Consider the following 15552-nt stretch of genomic DNA (forward strand, 5'->3'; position numbering starts at 1 on the left):
ACAACAATTAATGCAAGTTTATTACATGTTTTATTTTTTTAGGTTTGTAAAAATCTATAAGCGATATACTATATAAGATTTAGGTAATATACAGTATGTCCAAGATTACAAAGTCAGATTATCAATTAGTATTATTTATGTGCACATTGTACATGTAAGTGTAGGTGTGTACAATTGTAAAATCGTATTTCTGTTTCCCCAACTTAAAAATAACTCAACACAGAATAGCAATCGAAATGGCCACTATAGGCGAAATTAATCTTTATCATGGAGGAATAAAAACAATAACATCAAAACGTATAGTCTCCTTTGTCGCTAAAAAGATGTGTGAAGGCAGCATTGCCTATCATTACTACAATTAGCCCTAATGGGACCGTAACATCCGCCACAAAAGTAGGTATATGTAACATAGTTATTTGTAATTATTACCGTGTATACAATATTGAGCCCAGGAGAGAATTCTCACCCAGGCTGGTTAGATAGTTAATTGTGAATTTCAAAAGTAAAACTGTTTTTCTGACGGTTAATTATTCTAGATAGAGATATGATTTGGAAATTCAGATTAGAATTCAGGATATGTGAAAATGCACCTATTCAAATGGCTACCCTGGTTGGAGCCTGAACGACCAAATTTTGTATCTATGTTATATGAGAACTGACATAATAGCACTAGAGGTAGGTAATATTCAGATGTTTGATATATTACAGAATTTAACAAACTTTGACACTGTGGTCTTTGTAAATTATGTAGTTGGTTGGTCTCTATATTTACAGAAATATTGAAGGTTAAACACACAGGACTGCACGAAATTTTTTAACCAATCTATACATTATTTATATAGTATCAGGTTGAACTCGGCGGTCGAAAAAAAGGACTATTTTTTTTCTAAAACCCGTGAAGCTATCTTTACTAAATGGGATTATATACAAACCATTGACGGATATCTCGATAAACTCGGATGCGTTCCAAAGAACATATGAACTTTGCGGTGACGGTTAATGTAAATGAGCGTACTCGAAATGTCTACCTAGCATATTCTTCGATAGCAATGATACTTTAACCGTCACCGCCATGTTCATTTGTTCTTCGGAACGCTTCTCGAGTTTATCGAGATATCCGTCAATGTTGTATAGAACCCATTTATTAAAATAATCACGGTTTTAAAAAAATAGGTCCGTTTTTCTCGACCGCCGAGTTCATACCCTTGATACTATAATATATATATGTATACTATTGGTTAAAAATCTTTGTGCCAGGTCCCTGTGATTAAACATAATCTGTAATGTTTCGTGTAGTGTATCCTGGTGTTGACATTGGAGATATGACCAGATACATTGAAATTGTGAAAACTGAAAAAGGACAACCAGGAAGACGACAGAGTGTACATTATATTTTCCAATCATTCTATACGAACATAATTCTTTCGCACGGAGTAATATGTTTCTACATTAAACTTGTTTTCGCGTCACCTCTTTGCTATATTAGTAATATCTTTATGCATAAATAATGAAAATCCTCAAAAGTGTAGGCAATGTGTCGCTGCAAACTGTTAAAGTGTATCGACTACGTCGCTGTATACACACTTCACCGCATACATCGGATGCCACCCTCACACAACCCTGGCTGTTAATAACAAGCAAAGCTTTACTTGCTTCGGTCAAATTCTTTGAACGGCAATTTTAAATAAAGACCTAATATACACAACGTTTCAGTTAACTTTGTGTTTCTGTTTTTTTTTTTTTTTTTTTTTTTGTGGTCCACAATAAACAAGAGGCCAAGAGGGCCTGTATCGCTCACCTGGTTTGTATACTGAGCACAGATTCATTGTTTCTTTTCTAAAGGAATTTTAATATTTACCTCTATTTCCCCAATTGGGCCCCTCCTGCCCCTGGGGGGTCAAAGCCAAAATTTATACAAACACTGTTCCCCTTCCCCCAAAGATCTTTCTGGCCAAATTTGGTTACAATCAATACAGAACTCTATGACTAGTAGCGATTTAATCAATCTGATTAAAATACAGATCCTTATAACCACTCCGTTCAATAGAGGATATGAGAAAATCCGATTAAGGGTCATGTTCGGATGACCTTTATACCATGTGTAATTCAGATCAAATGCATTTTCTGCACGTTGCTCTGTCAATTGACAACACCATTTCTGACAGATTTTCAAACTATTTCGTCCCCTGAAATTCACTGTCAAAATTTTGCCAGCAGCAATTTGATTGGCCATTTACAAAGGTCACCTGGACATGACCTCTAATGGGATTTTCTCAGATCCTCGTATCTAACGTAGTGATAATAAGGATCTGTATTTTAATCAGATTGCGATTTAATGAATTTACCTGTATCTCCCCTATTGGGCCCCGAATTCTCTAGTTTCGTCTGCTAGAATACAATATGGTGAAAACGCTATCGTCGTTCATTCCTTTACTTGCTGAACGTATTTGTTGATATTCCCAGTGTCAACATAACATACACTACACGCAACATTGTTTAACTCTTCCGGTACATTATCTCCGAGACGTCGCGCACAATGTTCGGTCACTTTTATGTAACGTTATTAGCTCATCTGGTCCAAAAGACCGAGGTGAGCTTATGGGATACCGCAGCGTCCGGCGTCCGTCAACAATCGACTTCTTTTCCATAACCACTGGTCGGATTTCAACAAAATTTGACTGGTAACATCCTTATGGGCTATTAACTGAAAATTGTACAAATGATGGGGCTGAGGGGCGGGGCCAAAAGGGGTCAATTTGGCTATTTCCATATAAACGACTTCTTTTCTGAAACCAAGCATGGGATAGCACCCATATTGCAATGGTAGCATCCTTATAGGATAGGGATTCAAAATTGTACAAATGATGGGGCTGACCTCCCGGGGGCCTGAGGGGCGGGGCAAATTCGGCTATTTCCATATAAGCAACTTCTCTGAAACTAAGAATGGTATAGCACCCATAATGCAATGGTAGCATCCTTATAGGGTGGGGATTCCAAATTGTGCAAATGATAGGGCTGACCCCCGGGGGCCTGAGGGGCGGGGTCAAAAGTGGTCAATTTCCATATAAATGACTTTTTCTCTGCAACTTAACATGGGATTACGCTCATAATGCAGTGGTTACATCCTTATAGGGTTTGGATTCAAAATTTTGCAAATGATGGGGCTGACCACCCGGGGGCCTGAAGGGTGGGGTTAATTTAGCTATTTCCATATAAAATGCGGTGTTTGCTGACTTCTTTTCTCTGCAACCAAGAATGGAAGGCACTTACTACACTTTTAACTTTTGTCGCGGGACAAACCAGAGCCTCCTACGGCGAACGCTCACTCAAGCAAAGGCGTGCCAAAGGCAAGATGTCTTATAATGCAATGGTAGCATCCTTATAGGGTTGGGATTTGAAATTGTACAAATGATAGGGCTGACCCCTGGGGCCTTAGAGGTCAAAAAGGTCAATTAGGCTACTACTTTCAAATAAATTACTTTGTCTCTGAACCTATGTATTGGATAGTATATTATCCCTCGCCCAACGAAGTTGGCGGGGGATATACAAATGGGTTCCGTCCGTCCGTCCGTACGAATGGTTTCCGGAGCATAATTCTAAAACCAGTAGAGATATTTCCACGAAACTTCATACACACATTGGTCTCATGGTCTAGTAGTGCCTTTTGCTATTTTAAGGTTTTCATTTTTTTTTTACTTTTCTTTTTTTAATTCTGTATAACCTCCATGGAAATGGTATATTGCTGTGTTCACCTTTTTTACTTTTTCTTCAATGAAAATGGCAGATTTTTGTGTAAGAATCGTTTCCGGAGCACAACTCTAAAACCAGCAAAGATATTTCCATGAAACTTCATAGACACATTGTTCTTATGGTCTAGTAGTTCCTTTTGCTATTTTTAGGTTTTCATTTTTTGCACTTTTCCCGTAACCATGGAAAAATTGCTGAACATACCATATTTTTGTACTAGGTTCGTTTCAGGAGCATAACTCTAAAACCAGAAGAGATATTTCCACGAAACTTCATAGACACATTGGTCTTATGGTCTAGTAGTGCCTTTTGCTATTTTAAGGTTTTCACTTTTTTACTTTTTTTCTGTAACCATGGAAACATTGCTGAAAATGGCAGATTTTTGTGTAAGAATCGTTTCCGGAGCACAACTCTAAAACCAGCAAAGATATTTCCATGAAACTTCATAGACACATTGTTCTTATGGTCTAGTAGTGCCTTTTGCTATTTTTAGGTTTTCATTTTTTGCACTTTTTCCGTAACCATGGAATCATTGCTGAAAATATCATATTTTTGTACCAGGTTCGTTTCCGGAGCATAACTGGAAAACAGGTTGAGATATATGCACGGAACTCCATAGGCACATTAGTCTTATGGTCAAGTAGTGCCTTTTGCTATTTTAAGGTTTTCAATTTTTGTACTTTTTTCTGTAACCATGGAAACATTGCTGAAAATGGCAAATTTTTGTGTAAGAATTGTTTCCGGAGCACAACTCTTAAACCAGCAGAGATATTTCCATGAAACTTCATAGACACATTGTTCTTATGGTCTAGTGGTGCCTTTTGCTATTTTTAGGTTTTTTAATTTTTTATGCTTTTTTCTGTAACCATAGAAACATTGCTGAAAATATCATATTTTTGTAGCAGGTTCATTTCCGGAGCATAACTCTAAAACCAGCAGAGATATTTCCACGAAACTTCATAGACACATTCTTTTTATGGTTTAGTAGCACCTTTCGCTATTTTTAGGTTTTCATTTTTGCTGAAAATATTGTAAATGGTAAATGTTACTTTGCAAAACTCCACCCATCTTTGTGTATATATTCTAATATAAATGTCAAGGTTGTATACCTGATTCAACAATTGCAGCCCTGCTCTACTTGAATTATACTCCATCTTTCTTTAGCTCAACTTCCTTTTTCCTGTTTTTTTCATACACATAAGTCTCCACAATCAAACTTACTTCAGATTTGATATCTCCATTGACGGGGGATCTGAATGACTATGTCCTTGTTTGTATGGTATCAATAGCATCATTGTATGGTTGTGATTCAAAATTAAACTTTGGGAGTCAATTTTGGTTATTTTTCTAATTGTCAAAGTCTTGTGATAATTACTAACAAAAAACCAGGTGGGCGATACAGGCCCTCTGGGCCTCTTGTTGAATGTAAAAGACGTCATTATCTTATAACATTACGAGCGCAATTGACGTCATTTCTGACATTCGGCAAACCTGCAAGACAAAGAAAAAACACAATTTTTCGAATACTTTTTCGAATTTTCAGTAGAGATTTCGCACACGTATATTTGAGCAAAAACGTATTTTTTTATTCTAAATAGAAAACATACTTCCTAATATAAAGTCATTTTTCAACGTCGTGAACTTGTGTGATAGAACAGTCAATCTAAAAATTTCATTTTGTGTCATTTCTGCAAGACAAAGGATTTGTTCGATAAAAAAGTAGAACGACGTCGCAGTCTATATTTTCTGACATGTTATTAAAATAGAAGAAAAACGTGTTTTTATATTAACAATCCATGTCTCTATCTCATGTATTAGTACCGTTTTGTACTGTGTGTATTTGTGTTTTTTTCACTTTTTTTATCTTTTCTCTTCGGATCTGTCGATCGGCAAGTCTACAAACAAAGTCCACCATTTTGAAGTATGACGTCACAATTCATTATAACGAAATGGCATCATGATAGTTCGTTTTTTGGGAATCTCTTTGTCAAATTTTACCGCCATGTGGTGTTCAGTATGACCACAATGACACTTTAACTGAAACCACATACAGGCGCTTGTTACATCTGTCGCGCCAAAAAACGTCATTTTCTCAACAAAAACATATCAATAGAAAAATAAATACAGTAAAACCCCTATAACTCGAACAGCAGGGGACCAGATCAATAGTTCGAGGAATACAGGGTATTCGACTCATCCGAGGTTGGTCATGATCGACCTTTGACAGTCAAAACGTCCGGTCTCCCTTGACAAACAATATATTGCAATGACATTTTAATTACCGTAATTTCAGCATTTTAGATTTTTTATGAAAGTGTTTTTGATAGCAATATCAAGTTGAAAAAATATGTATTACATAATTTGAAGGTTTGGAAATACTGATGACAAAGTAAATCAAATGTAAACGATCGTCAAACGTAGTACAAAATACCATATTGGTTGAAACAGACAATGTCCACAATTTCGATGATTTAATTAACAAAAATCATTTAACACATTTACAAAATAAATACACACTATAAAGTTATTAACCAACATAGTTATGAACAAACAACGACACCTATGTCTACCTTGTAAAAGCGTTAGGTTACACGTGTTCACGAAGAAAGTTACGAAAATACAATATGCGGGAAAAGATACGGAACGCACTGATAAAATCTAACATGGGTCAATGTGATTTGTACTTAGCACTATCAAATTTTGGTATCGTTTATATCTTTTGAAGAAAAAACAACACAGAAATAAAAAAAAAACTAGAAATTGTCATAGACAATTTGGCGGGCTTTTCACTATATTTAGTTTACAATACCGTCATTGCCAGGTAAGTTTAAGAACTAGGTAATGCATGGGTTTTGAAGTTGTAACCAATAAATGACGTTGACTTTCAACCCTGAATAAAAGTGTTTTAGTGAAGATCTGCATGACATTTGATCAGATTTACTTATGATATGTGTATTTTGACCCCTGTGAACTTGAATATGGGTCAAGGTCATCCCTAGTATAAGACTTTATAAACCCATCCCCTGGGCATCTTATATATGAAATATGAAGATCCTAGACCTTACAGAACTTCAGGAGAAAAGTTTTCAAGTTTATTGTTAAAAACAGGACCTTTAACATTTGACCCTTACCTAGAACTGTTACCGAAAACCGGAAGTTGCCATTTTTTGTTTTATTAACATATAGAGAGAAAAAGTTTACGCTTAAGATTATCTGCAAAAAATGTATAATTGGATGAAAATCTATGAAAAGAACTGTTAGTGAGTTATAAGCATTTTTAAATTTTAAAGATATGACGTCATAGCGGCCATTTTGTTTTTTGATGAAGATGAAAATCATATCAAACGTTAGAGAACATTAGAGGGGTCTTTTCTATAGCAATTGCAGACTATATTACTCATTCAGTTCGCCAATATATAATGTTAATATTTTGGCGGGAATTTAGCAAAGATCAAAGGATTGTTCAAAATGGCATACAGCATTAACCGGAAGTGCTACCGAAAAATAAAAGACACCAAATTCATCAGAAATGACATTCTGCATCGATATGTAAAAAGAAATTTCGCAATATCAAAAAAATAAGAATTCGTGAACTTTGACCCCATAGCGAACTTTTTTGTTTGACCTTTGACCTAATTGCTGTAATTGAATAAAGGTTAGTCTTTTATACGATCTACATAAAACATCAAAAAATATTTGCTGTATCTTAAACGGGTTTTGAGTTATGACTGTTTTAAACTTTTAAGGTATGACGTCATGGCGGCCATCTTGGATTTTTGACCTACTTAAAAATGTTGCGGTCACCCCTTCAACTCATGCCATACAATATAACAATAAGGCCATTGGCATACCTCTTACCATTTTGAAGATCTTTTGGACACAAAAAAGTGTAGAAGAATAATAATAACTAGAAATTGTCATAGACAATTTGCGGGCTTTTCACTATATTTAGTTTACAATACCGTCATTGCCAGGTAAGTTTAAGAACTAGGTAATGCATGGGTTTTGAAGTTGTAACCAATAAATGACGTTGACTTTCAGCCCTGAATAAAAGTGTTTTAGTGAAGATCTGCATGAAGTTTGATCAGCCGAAGATAACTTGTCATCTTAATCCAATTCATATTTCCAAATTCGTTCGAGCAAATGATAACGAGATCGAATGCGCCTTAAAGTCATCTGACTTGCGGTGTTGTTAAGTATATATACCCCGGTATGTATATTTAAACTCTGGACCCCTGTGACCTTGAACGTATGAAGACTCTTGTCATTTTGGTTATTGTTGAGTCATTTAAAGATTTGAACATATGTGACCTTGAATATGGGTCAAGGTCATTCCTAATATCTGACTTCATAGCCCATCCCCTGGACATCTTATATATGAAACATGAAGATCCTAGACCTTACAGAACTTCAGGAGAAAAGTTTTCAAGTTTATTGTTAAAAACAGGAACTTTAACATTTGACCCTTACCGAAAAACCGGAAGTTGCCATTTTTTGTAATAACATGTAGAGAGAAAAAGTTTACGCTTAAGATTATCTGCAAAAAATATTATTGGATGAACTCTGTGAAAAGAACTGTTAGTGAGTTTATAAGCATTTTTAAATTTTAAGATATGACGTCATAGCGGCCATTTTGTTTTTTTTGATGAAGATGAAAATTTATATCAAAGGTTAGAGAACATTAGAGGGGTCTTTTCTATAGCAATTGTAGACTATATTAGTCATTCAGTTCGACAATATATAATGTTAAACATTTTTGGCGGGAATTTCGCAAAGATCAAAGGAATGTTCAAAAACGGCATACAGCATTAACCGGTAGTGCTACCGAAAAATAAAAGACACCAAATTTCATCAGAATGACATCTGCATCGATATGTAAAAAGAAATTTCGCAAAATCAAAAAAAAATAAAATTCGTGAACTTTGACCCCATAGCGAGCTTTTTTGTTTGACCTTTGACCTAATTGCTGTAATTGAATAAAAGTTAGTCTATTATACGATCTACATAAAACATCAAAAATATTTGCTGTATCTTAAACGGTTTTTGAGTTATGGCTGTTTTAAACTTTTTAGGTATGACGTCATGGCGGCCATCTTGGATTTTTGACCTACTTAAAAATGTTGCGGTCACCCCTTCAACTCATGCCATACAATATAACAATAAGACCATTGGCATACCTCTTACCATTTTGAAGATCTTTTGGACACAAAAAAGTGTAGAATAATTAACTTACATTATATATAATAATAATAATAAAAATACTGTAAGAGGTATCTTCATAATTCCAATTGTTCTGAAATCAGAACGATTTTTTAGGTGTTCCAGCAAAATTAAAGTAGTGTAACTTACTTACTTTTGGAGAAAATCGTCTTTTTGTGTCCCAATTTCCCTGATGCAAATTTTCACTTGGAAGGTCTTTATCACTACGGTGTTTATTCACGTTGAAAACAAGCGTTCTGACGCCCCTTCGCGGTTAAGTTCATTTTACGAATTTAAAATCAACAAAAAGAGCGGAATAATATCAAGAAACAATGCATTTTCAGCTGTAATAATCGACATTAGTCGGGCACAAAACCCAATATCGGATAATAAGAATTTCCTGTAATAGTTGCAATAGGAAAATATTACGATGTCAGTAAGTAAATGTTTAATTTCTTTCGTTTGATTCAATTTCTAAAATTGTTGACTTGATCCCGAACATTCCAGTGACGTCACTTTTTAGTAGGAATGAATGAAACGGCAGTCAATCCCGCCAAACAGTGACGTCACAATCACCGGAATGAACATTTCTGTGTAAATAACAGGCAATTTGCTTTCGTTTTGATTACCATCTTCTGTATGTATAATGAAAAAGTTGCAGGATAAACAGAATACCCGGTCGCTATCTTACAATACAAGTTTTTATTTTGGTGTCAACAGGGAAAACAGAGATGACTCTGAAAAACCTCCTCATCTCATCGCACAAACGATAGCAGCAGCGATATTAATTATAGCAAAATAAAAATGTCCAGCGTTGGAAATACTGCAAGTACATTAATTATTTACATAAACCAGTAATTAGAATAATCATTTATTTCATCTAGACTAAATAATTTGCGAGTCCCGTACATCGCCTGCAAGGAGACGACCTTGGCATATCGCTACCCACGATGCTCTCGACCGTGGTTTTATATTATGTAACTTTTCCTGGGATATTAATTCTAGATATATCTGTTTTCGACAGTTAAATTTCTTTGAAACATGTGTAAAACAAGCAGTCTCAACTGCTATTCCGAGACCGTAAAATCCAATCTTGATCACCTCAGCCGAAACACAGGGGCACGAAAATTATGACAGAATTGTTTACAAGTAATTTGATACGTAATGTCATTTGAAAGTATTGGAGACCTTTTGATATGCACGTGTATATCATGATGTTTCAAGTGGATGCCCGTATTATTTTTTGTGAAAAATGAATTATACATATATGTTATAAAATTAGGTTAGCTTTTTTATTGTCATTATTGTTATATACACTTTATGTGATATTTAAACGAAAACACATATTTTTACCTAAGAAGCCAATCATATATATAATGTAAGTATCGGTTAGCTTGTAATAATAATAATAATAAAAAACAGAACAAAAACAATAGGTCTTTTCACCAAATTGGTGAAAAGCCACCAAATTGGTGAAAAGCCCTAAATATTGAACCTATACAGGAAGTCGGACGTCAGCGATTTCTTCCAACTCATTTGTCATTTCACGAATCAACATCTTCCGTATTTTTGTATTTAAGCGAAGATTATGACGAGAGAGACATCGATAATTCAATGCCTTTTCTGAAATATTCAAATAAAGTTTGCATCAAACAACGACTGGCGATCGTGAAGGTAGGTAATACTGACAGCGTTAATCCCTTAATTAGCGAAAGGCTTCATACGACACCTATATAAACACAGGTCGTGAGCTATTATCCGTGACGGTCGGTGCAATCAGGTGTGACACAGGTAAAATTTATCAAGGGCCGAACATCTGTTCGACGAATGCATGGGTAGATACTATGCATTTGCTGAATCGGGGATATATTTCTGTTCGAGGAATAAGGGGTATTCGACGAATAGCTGTTCGAGCTATCGGGGTTTTGTTACATAGATTATATAGGGCACGGTCGGGACCGTACGACCAGTTCGACGAATACTGGGGGTATTCGAGGAATCCGGGTTCGAGTTAGAGGGATTTTACTGTATTACAAATATTTTGATAAAAGTCCTCCCGTAATTGAATAAATATATTCTTTCTGTTTTTCAATTGAAAAAAAAATAGTATTGTGCTTATATTATTTTACTGTTCAACGCTTTTTCCAATAAAAAAGGGCAACAGTTGCACTGACAAGAAATTCAACATGGCCATATTCATGTGAGGCCGTCCTTTACTGAGTATTTCAGCTTAATTGTTAAGACATTTTACTGATAAGTATGATTCGAAAACCTCGCTATGCAATTATTTTCTGGACAATGAATTACAGTAGCAGTGATCTGATGAATGTTGTAAGCCATTCCTAATATAGTTATTGCTTATGGTATACTGTATGGATGTTGTTAAATTTCCCGGGAGCTTACGTTCGCGAGAATTTCAACAAAGTTGGAAGAATACGCAAATTTAGCGAAATTAAAACTCCCGCGAATATTGGCATCTATATAGTTAGTCACTGAATTATTAACCACTTTGAAAAGTGCTCATAATGTGAGCTTAGTACTGTAGATGGTATTATTAATCATTCATGCTTATGGCGTCATCCTCTTTGTTCTTACTACGTGACAGTAATCAGCTAATGCTACTCCTGACTTGACATAAATAAATCATTACGGAATTATGTTTCTGGTATGGTTTACATTTCATTACTAGAAAATACTTATCATCGTTCTAAATACGATTAAAAGTGTTACACGTGGGGCAGTTGCCAGGTACTGACCGCTGGTCGGTGGTTTTTCTCCGGCTTTCCTCCACCAACAAACCTGGCTCGTCCTCGCATGACCCTGGCTGTTAATGGGACGTTAAACTAATACGTCTGTATTTCATCGTTTCACGCCAAAACATAATACAAAAGTGCAAACTACTGTCTATAGTTGAAATATTACTATAAATCATGATCATATTACGAAGTATTCATATGGAACTTCGATTCAGCTGTCGAAAACTTATATTGCAACAGTACCATAATAGAGATGACAAAGTAAATCGAGCATTCAAATTCAAAGAACGACAACCCGACACAGTAAACATTGCACCGGCCATCGAGATGTCGAGAACTAGGTTTGTGATTAGCACTCAAAGTAACGTAAGTAGAAATGAAAGTTAGTCTTACATGTTTTGTTATTAAACTGCATTAACCAATCATAACTGTCGCACAACAGATCACAAATCTAGACGAGTCGTCTGCTATAATTCAACATAATGATGTTTAGGCCTACAACTGTAATGATCATGATCAAACTACGAGTAATTACAGTACCTGAACCGTTTAACGTTGCCAAAATTGCGTTTCGTTTGCGTTATTTCCGTTAGCAATCGTTTATCATTTGCGTTAGCAATCTTTAATCGTTAGTTGCGTTTACAATCGTTTGCGTTAGAAATCGTTAGCAAGATCCACTTCCGCTAACGTTATCCACTAAAAATAGAACCAAATGCGGTGAGACGCTTTGACAATCCGGATTTAATGTTAATTTTTTCTCCTAAGATATTACGTTTACCACTTCGTGTAGAAGCGAGCATCATATAACATCTATGAAATAAAAAATTGAATTAAGTGTATTGTATTGCATTTTATATCTCTTTTGGTTGTATAAATGTTTGTTAGATGTGGTTGATGTGGTTGAAAAAAATATGTACAGTAACAAGATCGCATACATGACGTTCCGATCCTTGAAAACGTTCTGAAATACGTATTTAAATGACATTTCATTCAGTAGATAAGAGGCATAGAGGATATGATGTTCAAGGCCTGTAGGCATGCTGGGATTGATGGGCTACCAAGTTTGTTTCAAAATGAATGACTTGACCTTCATTCAAGGTCATAAGGGGTCAAAAAAGGCTATAATCTTTTTTAAACGATTTCCTTCTCAAGGAAAACCTGAAGGCCTGGGTACTGATATTGGGCTGTTAGCATGCTGGGATAATGGGCTACCAATGTTTGTGTAGCAAATAAATGAACCTTGACCTTTCATGTCATGGTCACAGGGTTACTCATATTGGCTCAAGAAAAACTCTTTAAACGACTTACTTCTCAGAACCAGATTGAGATGAGGCCCAGGGTACTTGATATTTGGTGCCTGTTGACATGCTGGGATTGACGGGCTACAATTTGTTCAATTAATTACCTTGACTTCTTTCAAGGTCGACACGGGTTCAAAAAAGGCTTTTTAATAAAATCTGTAAACGACTCTCTTCTCAAGTACCAGAAGGCCCAGTGGTACAATTTACAGAAATAATAGATGTATTAATTATCAAAACTACAAAACTTAATGTGATTTTCACTTTTTTATTATTATTATCAGAAACATATATCATATCGTTTCTGTTATATTACTATTATTTCTGCGAAAGCGATTCAAATATTAAAGAAACTGTCGTACAGAATATTAATGTCAAAAGCATTATTTTAGAAAGAATCCACAACAACTGAAAGATTACACACAAGAAAATAGCTAATTGTAACGACCTGTTTGCTAAAACCGTAGTCGTTAGCAAAGAGTAGAATGATACAATTAATTTGTTTTGCCCTGGATTCGACTGCCGCGTTAGCTTGCAGATTCCTATTGTTGCTGGGTTGGGTTAGGCCCAGATGATATAGATGATATGTTGTTAGAAAATAACGACACAATCCCTCTTCTACATCATGATGTTTTATTGTCTCTATACATGCGTAATCGAAGAAGCGTATAAACGTAGAAGTGTAGAGTCTGGAACAAGATAAAATAAGACTCATTAAGTATAAGTTCACATTTCGATAATACATAATAACATAACATTCATATAAATCATACATACATACAAGACATGTGTAGCCTACAGTATATCAACATCAGATTCACAATATATATAAATAATATCAGAGTTAATCTATTTATAAACTCCAGAACAACTATTATAAATTATACTTTACACTAATTAGGGGAGACAATCTGTTCCCTCTATGATCTAAAATAAGGGGAGACAATCAGTCTCCTCTATACCATATGATATCAGGGGGAGACAATTCGCCCCTTTTCTACTATACAATAAATTACTCTAGTCTAAGGGGAGATAATCTACCCACTTAGACACTACAACATATAACACTATCAATGCATTACTTACATCATATTCTAATACAAATACAAAGATATACACATTATATAAATACACACCTGGCTATGGGCCGACTCAATTAGGCTTCGATCTTTGTTACATTGTTTAAATCTTTCGACCCAGGGTCCTATACATGAATAAAATATATAATATCACAAAAAGGTCTAAACTTATAAAATATCTCCATATAAAACACGATTTTCCATCTCTATAACAGTTATAATAGAGATCAATATATACATATTATTTTATATCAAATTGTCTATATAAATAGACAATTACACTTAAATTCAAATACATACTTATGCTTTTACACTTTCAAGTCAATTCAAGTTATTCAAAAATAGTTTAACACATTCTGATAATTTTACCAAAATAAGGCAAATAAATATAAATAGTTTACTTTATGAACATTGCACAGGATATACAATATTAGTAAGAAATAGAAAAAGAAGACTTACAGAAGTAGAAGAATTTCCTCATAGACAAATCCAAATTTCAACTAAATATCTGGGAGACCAGAACACAACTGTTCTCATGAAACTCTCTCTGTGAAACTGCCCACAGACAAAGGAAAGTTCTCCAAAGATAGAATTTTGGAGGGAAAGTTTGACCAATAAAAACACACATTATTATATCTATAAACCAATAAAATCAATAAAAACAATCAGCTGACCAGCCAGGTAAGTCACCTGACTGGTACCTACCCACACCTATAGACAAAGAATGTGCTCATCCATCCATGCACTCTCTCATTCCAGGTAATATACAGGTATACAGGTAAACAAGACAGTGACATATAGACAGTACTGGGACAACACATACATGTAGTGCAGGGGTGCAGCTTAACTTATTAATATACATCAATACACTAATACTAATTACATAAACTAATTAGTTACTTAATAACATAATTAATTACCCTGCCACACAATGTCTCGCTATAATATTCACAGGTACTGGTGAGTATGGATAATGGACGACATCAAATTCATTTTACAGTTAATTAACGTTTAACATATGTTAAGTCAACAACAACAAGAAAATACCCGCGTGGCTCAGTGGGAAGTAGTGTGTAACGGACAGTTTTGCTGTTGTCGCCTATAATCTCATATTTCCACTTTCGTTATTAACACCTACCCATCAATGAAAGACCGAGCACGTGGCGCTACCCACCGGGCCGACTATCGATAGTTCAACCTCCAAGTTCACAAACACCGTTCTCCAGCGATGATGCATAAACTATCTCCTTAACGGCTACCCCGAAACTCAATACATGAGGCTCCCACTCTTTTCCAGCCTACCGACGGCTCTCAACATAAGAGTGAAGACTATTAATTACTATCGAAACCCGTCTAAAAGCGAGACATGCCAAGTCCAACATTGCACAATTTCACAAGTATTTCAAACTCAAAAATATGGCCAAAATCACAATCATACAACAACAAAAACTAGTCACTAATCACTTATCACAA

The sequence above is a fragment of the Argopecten irradians genome, chromosome 12 (genome assembly GCF_041381155.1).
Source record: "Argopecten irradians isolate NY chromosome 12, Ai_NY, whole genome shotgun sequence".
NCBI classification, from domain to species: domain Eukaryota; kingdom Metazoa; phylum Mollusca; class Bivalvia; order Pectinida; family Pectinidae; genus Argopecten; species Argopecten irradians.